General features: G+C 36.5%; 1 long non-coding RNA gene across 1 annotated transcript; it reads left to right on the forward strand.

Annotated features, from left to right (window-relative positions):
- The first annotated feature begins 9922 nt into the window (after positions 1-9922).
- Positions 9923-16934, forward strand: LOC139075252 (uncharacterized). Its single transcript, XR_011525455.1, has 2 exons — positions 9923-10029; positions 16509-16934. It is a non-coding gene; the product is annotated as an uncharacterized lncRNA (long non-coding RNA).
- The last annotated feature ends 221 nt before the right edge of the window (positions 16935-17155 follow it).

Consider the following 17155-nt stretch of genomic DNA (forward strand, 5'->3'; position numbering starts at 1 on the left):
ACTATCCTTTAAAAAAATGTAGGTGAAATAAAGATTTCACCTTAACAAATGCTGAGAGAATCTGTTGCTGGTAAACCTGAACTATAAGAAGTATTAAAGGAATTTTTCACACTAAAGAATAATGACCCCCAACTGGAAGTGTCAAACTTCAAGAAGAAATGAAGAGCACCAGAAAGGAGTGACTTTGTCCTGCTTCTGCTCAAATAAATTCTCACTCCAATGGGATCGTTTGGTGTAACATATAAGTTCATATTAAATGAAATATGGACGAGAAGGGGCCAGCTAGAATTTTAGAACTTAACATGGAATAGACACTGTCAGTGTAATTTTAATGTAAATAAAGTTTAAAAAAATGGAAGTTGGGCTCTGGGAGTCAGGGGTTATGAGTCAGGGGTTATGGCTGATGAGTGGTATAGGTTCACGCCTGAGATGTGAACCCGTGAACCTGGGCCACTGAAGCCAAGTGCACCAAACTTAACCACTACACCACAGGGCTGCCGCCAAATCTGCATATTTTTTTACTGACCTTTCGCCCATTGAGTAAAAACTCTGTTCTGCTATGTCTGAGCTGCTATGCAACCCCTCTATTGAATTCTTAATTTTAGTTATAATGTGTTCTGTTCCAGAATTTTCATTTGACTCCTCCCCTTCCATACTCTAAATAGATTCCAAGGCTATCGTGAAATTCTTTATCTTTCCTTTATTTTCCTGAACATTTTAATCAGATTATTTAGAGCCCCTATCTGATAACTCCAGTAACTGAATCACTCTGAGTCCTCCTGGGTTTTGGTATTTGGTCTTAGTAAGCATGCCTCATAATTTCTTATTGAGTGTCAGGCAGTGTGGAAGAAAAATTGTAGAGGCTCTGGACGATATTGGCTTTCTCCAAAGAGGGTTAAGTTTTCTTATTATAGTAGGCAGATATAATACCAGTGGATCACCTGCCTTACAATTAGGCTTGGTTTTAGGCTTTTAAATTCCTTTTTTTTTTTTTGCAGTTTCACCCTTATTCCTAGGTTACAGTCCTTACTAGACCTTTCATCTAAAAGCCTAGGCTATTTACCAAGACCCCTCCACCTTGTAGGGATTGAACTCTAATCCCAATCTCCCCAACACTGTGCAGCTGGTAAAATCTCTGTTCAACTCTTTAGGTGCTGCTGTTCTGCTTAGTTTCTTAAAGTCTCTCCCTGGGGCCAGCTGGGTGGCACAGCAGTTAAGTTCACACGTTCTGCTTCGACGGCCTGGGGTTTGCCAGTTCAGATCCTGGGTACTGACATGGCACCGCTTGGCAAGCCATGCTGTGGTAGGCATCCCACATATAAAGTAGAAGAAGATGGGCACGGATGTTAACTCAGGGCCAATCTTCCTCAGCAAAAAGAGCAGGATTGGCAGCAGATGTTAGCTCAGGGCTAATCTTCCTCAAAAAAAATAATAATAATAATAAATATAAATAAATAAATAAATAAAGTTTCTCCCTGTGCATGTGCATCTTAAGAATAGACTGATGATTTGAGGGGAATTTGTAGACAGATTTTGGTGCTCATATCTCTGTAGTTTCCTCCTCTCTAGAGTTTTCTCCCCCAAATCCCAGCTGCTTTTATTCCCAAACGCCTATCTTTGTTCCTGGCATCCTGAGATTGCTGCTATCTGTTTAGCTGTGTCACCACTTGTGCCAATTGCAAAATGCTCTGGGATGTTGGAGGGGTGGGGGAGCTGAGGTGAACATGGATCTTGCCCTTAGTGCTTTCATGTTGTTAAGGATTGAAGCTAAAGTCCTGCCTTTATTGGTTGTTCTCTAGTATCTTCTAGCAGTTGTTAAGTATATGCATTTGCCGTGTGTGTGAATGGTTGTTAGTTATGTTAAATTATTGTTAAATATATAGTTATTTATTTATAGTTGTTATATACGTGATATATGTAATATAGTTATTATATATATATTTGTCCTGTTTTTATAATTGTTTTCAGTTGGAGGTCTAATCTAACATAAGCTGCTTCATTATGACCAGAATATTTGCATCTTCCATTCTTCTTCCTTGATTTTCATAGCTCATCCACAGCCCATGAATCCACATCCCTACGGTTTACCTCCTAAACTTTAAAATCTTCAGTATCCTCATCCTGCCATTTTTGACTCCTATATCTCAAAGTTTTTGATTTCTATATTCTAACTTCTATTTCCATGTCCTAAGACTTTTGATATCCAATTTCGTTTGTGATTACACATCCCAACCTTTCTGACTCCCACATCCCAATTGCCAGTGTTGATTTCTGACCTCCCTATTGCATCTGCCACACCATACCCCGTTATTTTATCTGCCTATTGCCTTTGCCTGACTTCTAGATTCCAACTGCATTTTAAAGCTATTATTTTAAAGTAGCATATCTATTACCTCTGATTTTAGGTCATTAGGGGAGAAACAATTACTTGAGATTTCATCATTAGGCTTTATTTTCCCCACTCCAGAATATCCTTGGCACAAATATAGGGTTATGATAAGAACAGTAGCTGACCATTCTGTGTATTTACCAGGTAATTCTGGAAATGAGAAGCCAATTATTTTATTCCTTTAAATTTGAATGACCACTTAAGATTTCTGTTTTCAATTAACTCTCTCTTCTGTGATTTTCTGTCAACAAAATATCCATGCAACTCCATATCTTTTTTGTCAATTAATAAAATTAAGATAGAATCGTGTCATTACAACTGTTAAAATTAGCACAGACGATGCTCCAGGACGTCAAATAATTCATTTCTATCACAAAACTCAATTAAGGGAGGGACATTTACAGCCCTTAGGAATTGCAGAATTATCTTCCTTTGTGTCAACTAGCGTTCTATAAAATACAGATAGATCTTTGATCTTTGTATCTTTTCAGGAGATTCAATTAGCATTTGTAATTATGGTACCTTAGGAAATGCACCTAACATCTTTGAGTTTTGATTTGTTGTTTCTAAGCTCAGGATAGCAGTAAGTCTGTAGTTCAAAAATCACTTACTAGCTGGCAAACTTGGTGAAGTTACTTAACCTCTCCAAGCCTTCATTTCCTCATCTATAGAATGGAGACGAATAGTACCTATCTCATAGGTTGCTGCAATGATTAAATGAGTTAGTATATATGAAGTACTTAGTGCCTGACAATAATAAGTGCTACATACATACTAATTGTTGTTATCAAATAAGTTCAAATAATTCTCTGAATATCATATTTTAAATTATATTTTTAATGGCATGGGATAATAATTTTAATCAAACAGTGAATTATTCTAGACTTTTCTGGTTTGTTAATTTACAGTCAAGCTGGATATATCTTCATTGTCTCTCCTACCCCACCCAGCTCCTCTATCCTGGAGAATTTTGAGAGGCTGTGACATTACCTACACTAACAGCATTTCTATTTCATGTTTCCGTAAATTGTGGGACTGGAACTTTAAAATATTCAAATAAAATTCTCATTTTATCAATACTTGAAATCTAAAACCTATGATCAATCATTTACTTTAGCAGCATATAAACACGATATAGGAAACCTTAGTACACATTTCCCTTAATTTATTCTATAATTGTAATTTTATTAAATACATTTGGTAAGATTGCTTGATATCTTGGTAAATTTTGGGGATCCAGTAGAGGGCAGGCAGGTGAGAGAAATTAGGAGGAGAATGCTTCCAAAAAGTTCAAATTTACTGAAAACCCCTCCAAAACACAACAGTTGCAGAAAATATTTACCTGTGTATATTTCTTTCATGTTGGTTGATTTCAACTATATTTTTGTTTTGTCAAGTAATTAATCTTCAACTCCACTTATTTAAACATCCAGTGTGAAACCAGACTAACAAAAAAACATTCCTTCTCCACTGGTGATGTGGATATGAATTATTTCACAGTCTAGATTATTTCATTTATACTAAAAACTATACATACTTTTTCTTTGAATTATTTCACACTTTTAACATACTAGCAATAGTAAAGGTATACTGCCAAGGATTTAATAATGCCATTATTTTGAAAAATAAAAATTAAGTAATATTTCTCATTCCATACATTGCCTTATATTACTTGCATATTAGTTCCTCCATATAAATAGTTTAAGGCATTGATTATGTAAGCAAGATAATAATATTATGTTAATATGTATCCTTAAAGTTATTACTAAGAAGGATCATGATAAAATGTCACCTGACATGCAATGCTATTGGATAAATAAAGCAGTATAACCTTTCTGAAAAGCAATTTTGCAATATATATCAAGAACCTTGAAAATGTTCATCATCTTTGTCCAACTTCTAGAAAGTGATTCTAAGAAAATAACCTAAATTGCAAAAAAAAAGTTTTATATGTGAAGATATTTATTACAGCATGATTTATAATAGGGAAAAGCTGAAAAGGTTAGGTAAATTATGGTAGAGCACATGGCAGAATCCTATACAGTCATTGGGAATTATATTTATGGAGAGTTTTGTAAAACATGGAAAATGATATAAGATTTAGTATAAAAGGGAAAATGGAACAATATAACGTTTCAATCAAATGAAAAAAAGCTTAGAGAAAAATGAATTGAACAGCACACAAACAAATGTTAGCAGTGCTATCTTATGAATGGTAGAACTAACAGGTGATTTTTTTCTTCTTCTTAATATTTCTGTATTTTCAAGATTTTCTAAAATGTACATTACTCATTTTTACAATGAGAGAAAAACTTATGGTGTACCAAAAAGTCAGACCTAAATAGCTTACTGTTAATGTTCATTAAAGTGCTCATTAAAGAAGTAGTTATTGGAGAAGAGCTGATGGGAGGTATGTACATGTGGGGGAAAGGCCAATTAGAAGCTGAAGTTGACCAGACAGGCGCTATTGCCACAAATCTCTTTTGGATTAAGGCAAAGCGTGTGTGTGTGTGTGTGTGTGTGTAATTTTTTAAAATAATATAGCCTTCAACTGAAATGGAGTATAAAATGTGGAAACTCTAGGGGAATAGGGCAGAAAAAAAGAACTATCAGCAGTCATAGCACATTTAACGTACATAGCTATTTCCCAGAAATAGCCATGTCCCCATTTCAAGCGCCTTCTTCTAAAAGATTTCTATAAAATACGTTTAAGCCTTTCCAATGAGAGTAATACTGTTTAATTATTTTTAGAGTAAAATTAATTTGGACAAAAATATAAAACTACTCACATACTAATATTACTTTGAGCAGGCAAAAGCTATACCACTTCTTTGAACCTAAGTCCTTTCCTTAAGGGTCAACATTTTCCTTTTGCTAAGAGTTATGTCTTAAATTTACCATGAGGGTACCCAGCTGACCAGGCAAGTCTCTTATTATAAGGAAAAATGGAAGAGCCGAAGAATAGCTCAAGGAAAACCAAGTCGTCAACCTTCTCTCTGCTTTCTTCTTCTCCCTGCCATCTCCCCTATCCCAACACGCAGTCACACATTCATGCCATCCCCAAGATTAGCTTATGTCACACTGTGCAGCTTAGGGGGAGATCTATCAGTACTGATGCCAATATTAAGTCCTTTTCAATTGTAGCAACTTGTTTTTAAAGAGTATTTCTATCATTGTCTCCGGATTATAGAAGAAATCCATGATTTTTATATAAAATTTAATAGTACAGAATTGTGTAAAATCAAAACTAAAAGTTGCCAAGAATGGCAGCCCCTCAAAAATAACCTGTCATAATATAGCACCAGGCCTCTGTCTCTGCACATACATATGTGGGCAAAAATTTTTCTATTTTGTACAAATGAGATCATGCTATAATACTGTTTTGTACCTTGCTTTTTTCTGCTTAACAATGTATTTTAGACATCTTTCAATGTCAGTATTATAGATCTACCTCATTACTTTTTACGAATGCCGTGATATTTCACTGTAGGTATACACAATGATTTATTTATCAGTCCTCTACTGAGAGAAATTTAGGTTTGTGTGATCTTTCTCCCTATTGTAAATAAAGCATAGAGTAGCCATTTTGAGTGAACTATTAGTATTCTCTATAACTAGGAGAGATAGAAAAGACAAAATCTTGCCCTCAGGGTTTATACAAAAACTGCTTCTAAAAAAGCTTTCCCAGGTTGACTTATAGCTTATTGTTGACCATATAGTTTATTGTTCAGCCAGGACAGTTTTGAGAGTGAAAAGGGGAGCTATTAATGCATACTCTGGGCTAGTCGTAAAGCCATCTAGTAGGGTGGAGCAAGGTCCATACCGGCTGTGGCAAGAGAGGGTTGGGGGAGCTACTGTGAGCCAAGCAGAGTAAAGCGGACTTCTGTGTAGGAGTGCTGGCTAACAAGGGTATCAGAACCTGAATGGAGTGAAGAGAGTGTCCGTGCATGAGAGTGGTCTTTCTTGGGGTGTCAGACAGAGACTAAGCAGAGGAGGAGAGCGTTCATGAAGAATTTTGACCTGTTGTGGGGTTTTGGGACCCAATGGGTGTGAGGAGGGTATCCGTGCATTGAGGGCAGGGAAGGGGGCACAGTGCAGGATTTTGGACCTGAACAGCCCTGAGAAAGGCATCCATTCAAGGGGAGGGGAGGGGCTAGGTAGGTGTGGGGAGTCAGAGCCTGAGCAAGGTGAGGAGGGTGTTCACCCTGAGGAATGACAGAATGGTGCCCTGATAAGGGGTGTCAGAGCCCAGGTAAGGGAAGAGGATGTCTGTGCAGGGGAGGGGAGTTGGCAATGGAGCTGGGAAACTGGTTACATACTGGGGAATGGATGAAATAAATAAATATATTAAGAAAATGGAAGTCAGATTTCTCACTTTGGGAGAAGGGAGTCACAAATATTTAAAGAGAGAAAAATAGAATGAACTCTCGAGTGTTGGACTAGAATTAGAAGTAGGAGTGAAAATTCATGGTTTTCAATATATAGAGATAGGTACAGAAATAAATTTAGGTATATGTGTGTGTACCCACATATATGCCCTACTGAGAATGTCTGAAATCAGTAACACCTCAATAGCAATGAGCACACCTAATATCCAGAATTTGGGTTCTAAGTACTGTTTTTCACTGTCAGAAACCAGGATTCCTTGGAGAAATGGCTGATTCCAAGTTGGAGCGTGTAAGTATAAGATAAGTCTGAAATATCTAGGGTGGCAGAAAGTAAGGAAATCCTCAAAGAATGAAAGAGGCATGTCAAAAGGACACAGGGGCCAGCTTGAAGGGGCTCCCACTTGCCAAATCTAGGAAAATTTAGGCATCAAAATAAATAATGATAGTAATAGATTACATTGAATAAAATAAGAAACTTTAATGACATACTAATATTTGTCCATACTAATGTAACTAAATAAATTAATTGAAAGTTTTATGGAGAATGAAATATACACAGTCTCACAATAGTTCCTCACAAAATACTAATTAATTACAAAGCAAAAAAGAGTATCTTTTTAGCACGGAAGTCTGTCATCCACCACCTTAAGTGAGTAATTAATATAGATAACAGTAATGGGACAAATCTGAATCGTGTGACATTTGACAGAATGCAATAAAGGAGAACATAGCACCATCTCTGAGACAGTCTTGCAAAAGATACATATCCTGAATCAATCATGAGGAAACATCAGACAAACTCAAACTGAGAGACATGCATTCTACAAAATAACTGGCCTTGTAATCTTCACAAGTGCCAAGGTGGTGAAAGTCAAGTAAAGAGGAACAGTATCTGACTAAGAAAATTAAAGAGACGTGATAATTAAATGCAATGCATGATTCTGAACTAGATTGTTTTGCAAAAAAGGATATTTTTGGGATACTTGGCAACACTTGAATGAAATCTGAGGATTAGAAGGCAGTAATGTATCAATGCTAATTTCCTGATTTCATGGTTTTATTTCAGTTATGTAACAGAATGCCCTGGTTTGTAGGAAATGCACACTGATATATTTGGAGATAAAATAATTGCGCTTCTTACAATCGATGTGTCTTTTAGATTTGAAGAAATTCAGTCAATGGCAATTTTTATTACCCTTGAAACTACGTCAGTTAAATAGTTGCCTATTCTGTCCACACAGACAATAATCTGCAAAATATTCCAAGACCCCTAGGAGTGGTTCCTTGTAATGGCAGAACTCATTTTGAGAAACTATAACCTCTGAAAGGCTGTCTTTACCTCGAAGGGCTAAAGCAGAGTCCTTAGGCTCATTAGGAACAGACTTGGATTGCCATTTTACATGGGAAAATAATGAAGATATATTCTAGGCACACTCCAGTAACACTTGCCATTAATTCACTAATAGGATCTCTTTGGATGGTAATCTGAGAAGTCAAAATATTGCCTCAGGAATCCTGGAGAATCTGTGTGAATAATGGATCTACAACCAAAGTTTAGAGTGTTAATAGGAGACTATGGCTCAGTAAAGCATTGGTCACCTTGCCTAAGAACAGAAGTCACGTGACGATGGCGCTATAAACAACACTGAACTACTCTTTGGGCCGACATATCAAGGGCCACTTCATATAGTAATACTAAAAACCTTCTCTGGAGAGACCCACTTACAAAGTGATCGGAGTATCCATCTGGCCAGTGATTTCTATTTTTAGATGTTTTACCAGAACCAGAATATTTGAAACTAGAAAAGAACATATGGCATTTCCAAAGGCCCAGATCATTTGCATATGGGCTCTGCCAGAGGCACTTCACAAAGGAGCCAATATGGGCCTGGCACCTTCAGCAAGGGCCCAGCATTGGCCATTTTATAAATGAACCCTTTGCATGTTCCTAGCACTGGACGTTTCATACACAGACCCTCTTGGACTACCTCACCTGCAAACAGCCTGGTGATGACGATTTTCAGGAGACACCAGAGTTTTGAAAGTGGACCAGGCCAAGGCATATCTTAAATGAGCTATCCTATTCCAGCTTTCCATCCTTGTCTTTCCACTGCTCTACATCCCTCCCCAAAACATACTTGGACAATCTTCTTAAAAACTGGGTGATGTATGCCATGTTAGAACTATGTCTTCTGCAGTGTCAGTTGTAGATGGATTAACCTTAGCCATTTCTCAAACTGGTTAACCGGCTCCTGATCTTTTGCTAATCCTTGTCTGTAGGTGAGTTTTTTTTACAAAAAGTTTCCAGTTGCAAATGATTTTATTGATTCTTAGAATTTTGTTATACTATCTCTCTGTGAAATAGAGGGTTAAATTCATTTAAAATTTTAATCTTCTTTAGTGCATAAATAACACATTCAGCTTCTTTTACTTCCTCCATAATGCCTATCACAAAGTTGAGCACAGGGAAATGCTTATGGTATCATTTGATTATTCTTGTCAATTGAAGTGATATTTGGTCATCATCTGAATAAGAAGGCTCTTAAGCTGGGGGAATACTACTAGAAAACTAGATCCTAATTTGTCTAGAAAGAGTGATTATAATTAAAATTTTGACAGGACATTCAGCTTTCTAAAACTGCTATTGTAATTATACAAGTAAATACAGGTGGTATTTTATGTGATGTCTATATTCTCGTATAAATTTGTTTCTTTTCTCAAAGTCACTGGATTCATATTCTTCCTCTCCTCCAATGGAGACTCCATAGTCTGTATTATTCTTTGTGATTCTATTCCACACGGATTTGATATGAAATGAAGAACCTATACAGGCAAGAAATTAGAGTTTACATAAGTGAAAAATACAATGTATTTAATAACTGTTGGCCTGACAGTAGACCTCTCAGTTCTATACCAACCCATACCCCACTGTCTCCTTACCCCTTGTTATGGACTGTTTGTGTCTCCCCCAAACTTCGTATGTTGAAGTCTAACCCACAATGTAACTGTATTTGGAGATAGGGCCTGTGAGGAGGTGATAAAGGTTAAATGAGGTCATAAGGGTAGGGCCCTAATACAATAGGGCATGTGCCATTAAAAGAAAAACAAAAAAGAGAGACACCAACGCTCTCTCTCTCCCTGCCAGGTGAAGACACAGTGAGAAGAGGGCCATCTACAAACCAGGAGGAGAGCCCTAATCCAGAAACTGAACTGTGCCAGAACTCGATCTTGGACTTTCCAGTTTCCAGAACTGTGAGAAAACCAATTTCTATTGTTTAAGCCACACAGTCTGTGGCGTTTTATTATAGCAGCCCGAGCAGGCTAAGACACCCCTGTTGCACCCTTTCTCCCCAGTACACATGCCCCTCCATGTGTACTGCTACTTATCAAGCCCCAGAATTCAACTAGACCCATGCTTGGATTACTTTATTTTATTACTAGGTCTCGCAAAGCATTCTAATAAAATATGCCCCAGAAATAATAATATTTCTTATTTTTATTTAATATACAAAGAACCTAAGACCTAAGAAATTTGTGTTCTTAAGTAGTCAAGTTTTACTCTGCCTTTTCAGCTTTAGAATCTATTAAGGACCTTATTCATCTTATAGTTGAAAGTTTGTATCCTTTTACCAACCTGTCCCTATACCGCCACCCTACAAGCCCCTGGCAACCACTTTTCTACTCTGTTTCTGTGAGTTTGACTTTTTTTTTTTAAGATTCTTTATATAAACAATAACATGCAGTATTTGCCTTTCTCTGTCTCTCTTGTATCACTTGGTGTAATGCCCTCAAAAGCCATCCATGTTGTTGAAAATGATAAGATTTCCTTCTTTCTTTTGGTTGAATAATACTCCACTAGATATATCACATCTTCTTTATCTATTCATCCCTAAATGGACACTTCAGTTGTTTCCATATCTTGGCTATTGTGCATAATGCTGCAATGAACATATGAACACGGGAGTGCAGATCTCTCTTCAATATCCTGTTTTCATTTCCTTTGGATATATGTCCAGAAGTTGGATTGCTGGATTGTATAGTAGTTCTATTTTCAATTTTTTGAGGAATCTCCATACTGTTTTCCATAGTGGCTGCACCAATTTACATTCCCACAACAGTGTATAAGGGTTCCATTTTCTCCACATCCTCGCCAGCATTTATCTCTTGTCTTTTTTTTTCTTTTTTTAAGCTAACCTGAGCTAACATCTGTTGCCAATCTTCTTTTTTTCTTCTTCTGCTTCTTCTCCCCAAAGCCCCCCAGTACATTGTTGTATATTCTAGTTGTGAGTGCCTCTGGTTGTGCTATGTGGGATGCCGCCTCAGCGTGGCTTGATGAGCGGTACCATGTCCGTGCCCAGGATCCAAACCAGTGAAACCGTTGGCCGCTGCCAAAGCAGAGCGTGCAAACTTAACCACTCGGCCATGGGGCCAGCCCCTCTTGTCTTTTAGATAACAGCCATTCTAACAGGTGTGAGGTGATCTTATTGTGGTTTTGGTTTGCATTTGACTGATGATTAGTGATGTTGAGCACTTTTTCATGTACCTGTTGGCCATCTGTGTGTCTTCTTTGGAAAAATATCTATTCAATTCCTCTGTTCATTTTTTAATTGGATTGTTTGGGGTTTTTTGCTATTGAGTATGTATGAGTTCTTTATATATTTTGGATATTAACCCCTTATCAGATATATGGTTTGTAAATATTTTCTCCCAACTCATAGGTTGCCTTTTCATTTTGTTTCCTTTGCTGTGCAGAAGTTTTCAGTTTGACGTAGTCCTACATCTTTACTTCTGCTTTTGGTGTCAAATCCAAAAAATCACTGCCAAGACCAATACCAAGGAATTTACCTCCTACATTTTCTTGTAGGAGTTTTACAGTTTCAGGTCCTAAATTTAAGTCTTTAATCCATTTTGAGTTGATTTTTGTGTGTGGTGTAAGATAGTGATCCAGCTTCATTCTTTTGCATGTGGCTGTCTAGTTTTCCCCAAATCATTTATTGAAGAGAGTATCCTTTCCCCTTTGTATACTCTCGATTTCTTTGTAGAAAATTAACTGAGCATAAATGTATGGGTTTATTTCTGCATTCTGTATTATGTTCTATTGATTTATGTGTCTGTTTTTATGCCAGTATCAGACTGTTTTGATTATTATAGCTGTTTTTTTTCTCCCCAAAGCCCCAGCACATAGTTGTATATCCTAGTTGCAAGTCATTCTAATTCTTCTATATGGGATGCCGCCCCAGCATGGCTTAATGAGTGGTGTGTAAGTCTGCACTCAGGATCCAAACCAGTGAACCCTGGGCTGCCAAAGCAGAGCATATAAACTTAACCACTTAGCCACAGGGCTGGCCCCTGATTACTATAGTTCTGTAATATAGTTTGAAATCAAGAAGTGTGATACCTCCAGCTTTGTTCTTCTTTCTCGAGATTACTTTGGCCATTTGGGATCTTTTGTGGTTCCACACACATCTTAAGATTGTTTTTTCTATTTCTGTGAGAAATGCCATTGGAATTTTGATAGGCATGCATTGACTCTGTGGATTGCTTTGGGTAGTATGGACATTTTAGCAATATTAATTCTTCCAATCCATGAACATGGAATATCTTCCCATTTATTTGTGTTTTCTCTAATTTCTTTCATCAATATTTAATAGTTTTTAGTGTACAGATCTTTCACCTTTTTGGCTAAATTTATTCCCAAGTATTTTATTCTATTTGATGCTATTGTAAATGGGATTGCTTTCTTAACTTATTCTGATGGTTTGTTATTAGTGTATAGAAATACAACTGATTTTTGTATATTGATTTTGAATCCTGCAACTATTGAGTTCATTTGTCAGTTCTAATAGTTTTTTGGTAGAGTCTTTAGGGTTTTCTGTAAATAACATCATTTCATCTGCTCATAGAGACAGTTTTACGTCTTCCTTTCCAATTCAGATACCTTTTATTTCCCTTTCTTGACTAATTGCTCTGGCTAAGACTTCCAGTACTATGTTGAATAAGCATAGACTCAAGTGGGCATCCTTGTCTTGTTCCTATCTTAGAGGAAAAGCTTTCAGCTTTTCACTGTTGAGTATGATGTTAGCTGTAGGCTTGTCATACATGGGCTTTATTATGTTGAGGTACACTCCTTCTGTACCTGGTTTGTTGATTTTTTTTTTAAAGATTTTATTGTTTTCCTTTTTCTCCCCAAAGCCCCCCGGTGCACAGTTGTATATTCTTCGTTGTGGGTCCTTCTAGTTGTGGCACGTGGGACACTGCCTCAGCATGGTTTGATGAGCAGTGCCATGTCCGTGCCCAGGATTCAAACCAACAAAACACTGGGCCGCCTGCAGCGGAGCGCGTGAACTTAACCACTCCGCCACGGGGCCAGCCCCCTGTTGATATTTTTTATCATGAAAGTATGTTGAATTTTGTCAAATGCTTTTCCTGTGTCTATTGAGGTGATCATATGATTTTTATCCTTCATTTTGTTAATGTGGTGTATCATATTGATTGATTTGCATATATCGAATTATCCTTGCAACCCTGGAATAAATCCCACTTGATTATACTATATGATCCTTTTAATATATTGTTGAATTCAGTTTGCTAATAGTTTGTTGAGGATTTTTGCATGTCTATTCATCAGGGATATTGGCCTGTAATTTTCTTTTCTTGTAGAATCCTTGTCTGGCTTTGGTATTAGCATAGTACCAGCCTCATAAAATGAGTTTGGAAGTATTCCCTCCTCTTGTTTTTTTTGGAAGAGTTTGAGAAGGATTGGCAATAGGTCTTCTTTAAATGTTTGTTGGAATTCACTGGTGGAGTCATTTGGTCTTGGACTTTTCTTCTCTGGGATGTTTTTGATTTCTAATTCCATCTCCTTACTAGTGATTGGTCTGTTCAGATTTTCGATTTCTGCATGATTCAGTCTTGGTAGGTTGTTTATTTCTAGGAATTTATCCTTTCCTTCTAGTTTATCTAATTTGTTGGCATATAGTTTTCATAGTAGTTTCTTATGATAGTTTGTATTTCTATGCTATCAGTTGTAATGTCTCCTCTTTCATTTCTGATTTTATTTATTTGAGTCTTCTCTCTCTTTTTTCTTGTTAGTTTAGCTAAAAGTTTTCCATTTTCTTTATCTTTTCAAAAAATCAACTATTAGTTTCATTGATATTTTCTTTAGTCTTTTTAGTCTCTTAATTTATTGCTGCTCTTGTCTTTGTTATTCCTTCCTTCTACTAACTTTGGGCTTCATTCGCTTCTCTTTTTCTATTTCCTTAAAATGTCAGGTTAGGTTTATTTGAGATCTTTCTTATTTTCTTAATGTAGGCATTTATCATTATAAACTTCCCTCTCAGAAGTGCTTTTGCTGCATCCCATAAGTTTTGGTATATTGTATTTCTGTTTTCATTTGTCTCAAGATATTTATTTATTTATTGACTTATTCTTTGACCCATTGGCTGTTCAGGAATGTTATCTAATTTCCACATATTTGTGAATTTTCCAGTTTTCTTCTTGAAATTGATATCTAGTTTCATAGCATTGTGGTCAGAAAAGTTGCTTGATATGATTTCAATCTTCTCAAATGTATTAAGAATTGTTTTGTGGCCTAACATATGATATATCCTGGAGAATGTTCCATGTGTTCTTGAGAAGAATGTGTAATCTGCTGCTGTTGGATGCAATGTTCTGTATATGTCTGTTAGGTCCATCTGGTCTAACATGTAGTTTAACTTCATTGTTTCCTTATTGATTTTCTGTCTGGATAATCTATCAATTGTTGAAAGTGGGGAATGTACGTCCCCTATTATTATTGCATTGCTGTCTATTTCTTCCAAGAAAAATTCTTTACAGAAGAATTCTAGTCCATAAACATGAAAGGAATGCTAGAATTAGAACATCACTATTTTGTAATCCCTAATAAAGAATTGATTCAGGCAATAATCAACACTTCATTAAAGTTATTAGTTGAAAGGTCATAGGGAAGTTTATCATGGTTGGATCAGGCTTTCGCCTCCTGAAACAACTGACCAATATTAGCATTACTGAAAATGGGACAGGCAGACCTGTCGTGCCTTCTACTGTGATGCAATAGGAAGGCCACAGCACCCCCACGAAGGGCTCTTGCCCAAAACGCTGAACCCGAATCTAAATAAGTCTCCAAAGCAAACATCCACTTATAGGAATATATGCGGGAACAGAAAAACAAGTTAATTGACCACCCCCACCCCTAAGGATGCCCACAGACAAATCCAGAATGTGGAATATTTTATATAAAGAAATCACCTAGTTTCTGCAATAAGCCAATGACATAAACAATAAAGATAGGAGAGGGCACTTTTCTAGATTAAAGACACTTGAGAAACCTAGTAACCCACTATAATGTGTAGACTGTGTTTGGAGCCAAATTCTAAAGAGCTGTAAAAGGACAATTTTTAGACAACTGGGGAAATGTGATTGTGGACTGGTTTGTAGGTAGGTGATGCCAAGGAAATATTGTTAACCTTTTAAAGCATGATACAGGCATTTTGATTATGAAAGAAAGTGTCATGTATTCTATAGATGAACACTGAGGTGTGGAGGGTGAAATAACATGAAAGCTGGGGATTGCTTTAAGATATTTTGGCAAAGAAAAAAGCAAAATAAAGAAGGGATGGATGAGTCAATGTGGCAAAAATATTGGTAATTATTGAATCTGGGTGATGTGTATATAGAGCTTTATTATACTAGCCTCTCTACTTTTGAGGATGCTTGAAAATTCTTATAATAAAGATAAATAACCCTTCATGGCTTACTGTGAAAAATCCCAACTCTGTGCTCTGAGTTTAGAGTCCTCTTATCTAGCTAAATTCCACTTTTCCAAATTTACTTATTGCTACTCCCACTCATGCCCTCTACACAGTTATGGTGAATGGTTTGCATAGCATGATTGGCCTTGCTGCTTTGCTTACACTATTTCCTCCACTTACATGCCCTCTCCACCTATTCTGAGAAGAATGTCCCAGAGATGTGGTTTAAAAAAAGCCTGATGATAACTACTATTTATTGAGTGCCTACTCTGGGCAAGGCAATGTGCTGGGTGATTGACATATATTCATTATTAAGCAATCCTGAGATATTCCTGAGAAGGTGAGACAACAGGATCAAAGAGGTGAAGTAATTTGCTCATGATCTTTTTCATTCTGAAACATATTATGCTATTTATTTATTTATTCAACTATACTAGTGGTTGTCAAACTTTAGAGTGAATTGGGGTCATCTGGAACAATTATTTTAAAATGCAGATTCATGAGGCACACCCCGTTTTTCCTGATCCTTTTTGGCTACAGTTGGGTCCTACTTTGGACATTTCACTAGGGTGTCAAGATGATCCTGTGATTTGTGGACTTTGAGCCAAACTTTGAGAAGCACTGCACTACCCCTTTCATCCTTTTTCTCTATGACCATAAGCAGACCTCTAAGTCAGGTTGATGAGATCATATATATGAAATGATTTTGTAAATCTTCTAACATCTTGAAAATGTAAGGTATTATTATATTGCCAGACATGATTACAATGGAAACATTTTAATATTTAAAACTTGCATTATAAGATGCAATCTGGAAGAAAGAATTTATTAATGTCATCAACTAATATATTGACTCCCTGTGTATATTGTGCACATGACATAATTCACATACCTGCATTGAAATGTGCCTCTATCATCACTGTGAAAGAACATTTTGTTTGCCTTTTTCTTCCATTCCAGATGTGGTATTGGATAGGCTGAAACTTCGCAACCAAAAGTGACATCATTTCAAATGAAGTTCTCTGGATTTTGAGGAGGCAAAGAAATAACAGGAGCTACATGAAAAAAACAATATAGTGAGAAATTTGTGTCAAAAAATGGCTCTAGTCTCTAAAGAAATATTTTTGAAAATAATTTGTGCATGTGTAAGTTCAATTGACACAAATAATTGAAGACTTTTTTTTTACTACTCACATAGTTAGTAGACTTTTAGTCAAGATTGCTACAAAAGTATGTGTGGTCTTTAAGCAGCATGAAAAGGGGAATCCCAGTGACAAAGAAACCTTGCATTATAAACTTATTCAGAGATGCCTGTCATTTAATTGAATATGGACTGTTTAGGATGGGAAAAATTTTTGTTAGCATTTCTAAAATACTTGGTGAAAATGAAACCTGTGTACATGTTGTCTAAGTTGGGTGGGGTAGGTTGAGGAGGGGAAAAATAGGAAAATAATGGGGAAAAAAGGAACCACATATCTGATAAGGGGCTTGTATCTAGACTATATAAAGGACTATTACAATTCAATAATAAAAAGACAAATAACCCAATTAAAAATGCATGAAGGATCTGAGTAGACATTCCTCCAAAGAAGGTATACAAATGGCCA

Source organism: Equus przewalskii, chromosome 13 (genome assembly GCF_037783145.1).
Source record: "Equus przewalskii isolate Varuska chromosome 13, EquPr2, whole genome shotgun sequence".
NCBI lineage: Eukaryota > Metazoa > Chordata > Mammalia > Perissodactyla > Equidae > Equus > Equus przewalskii.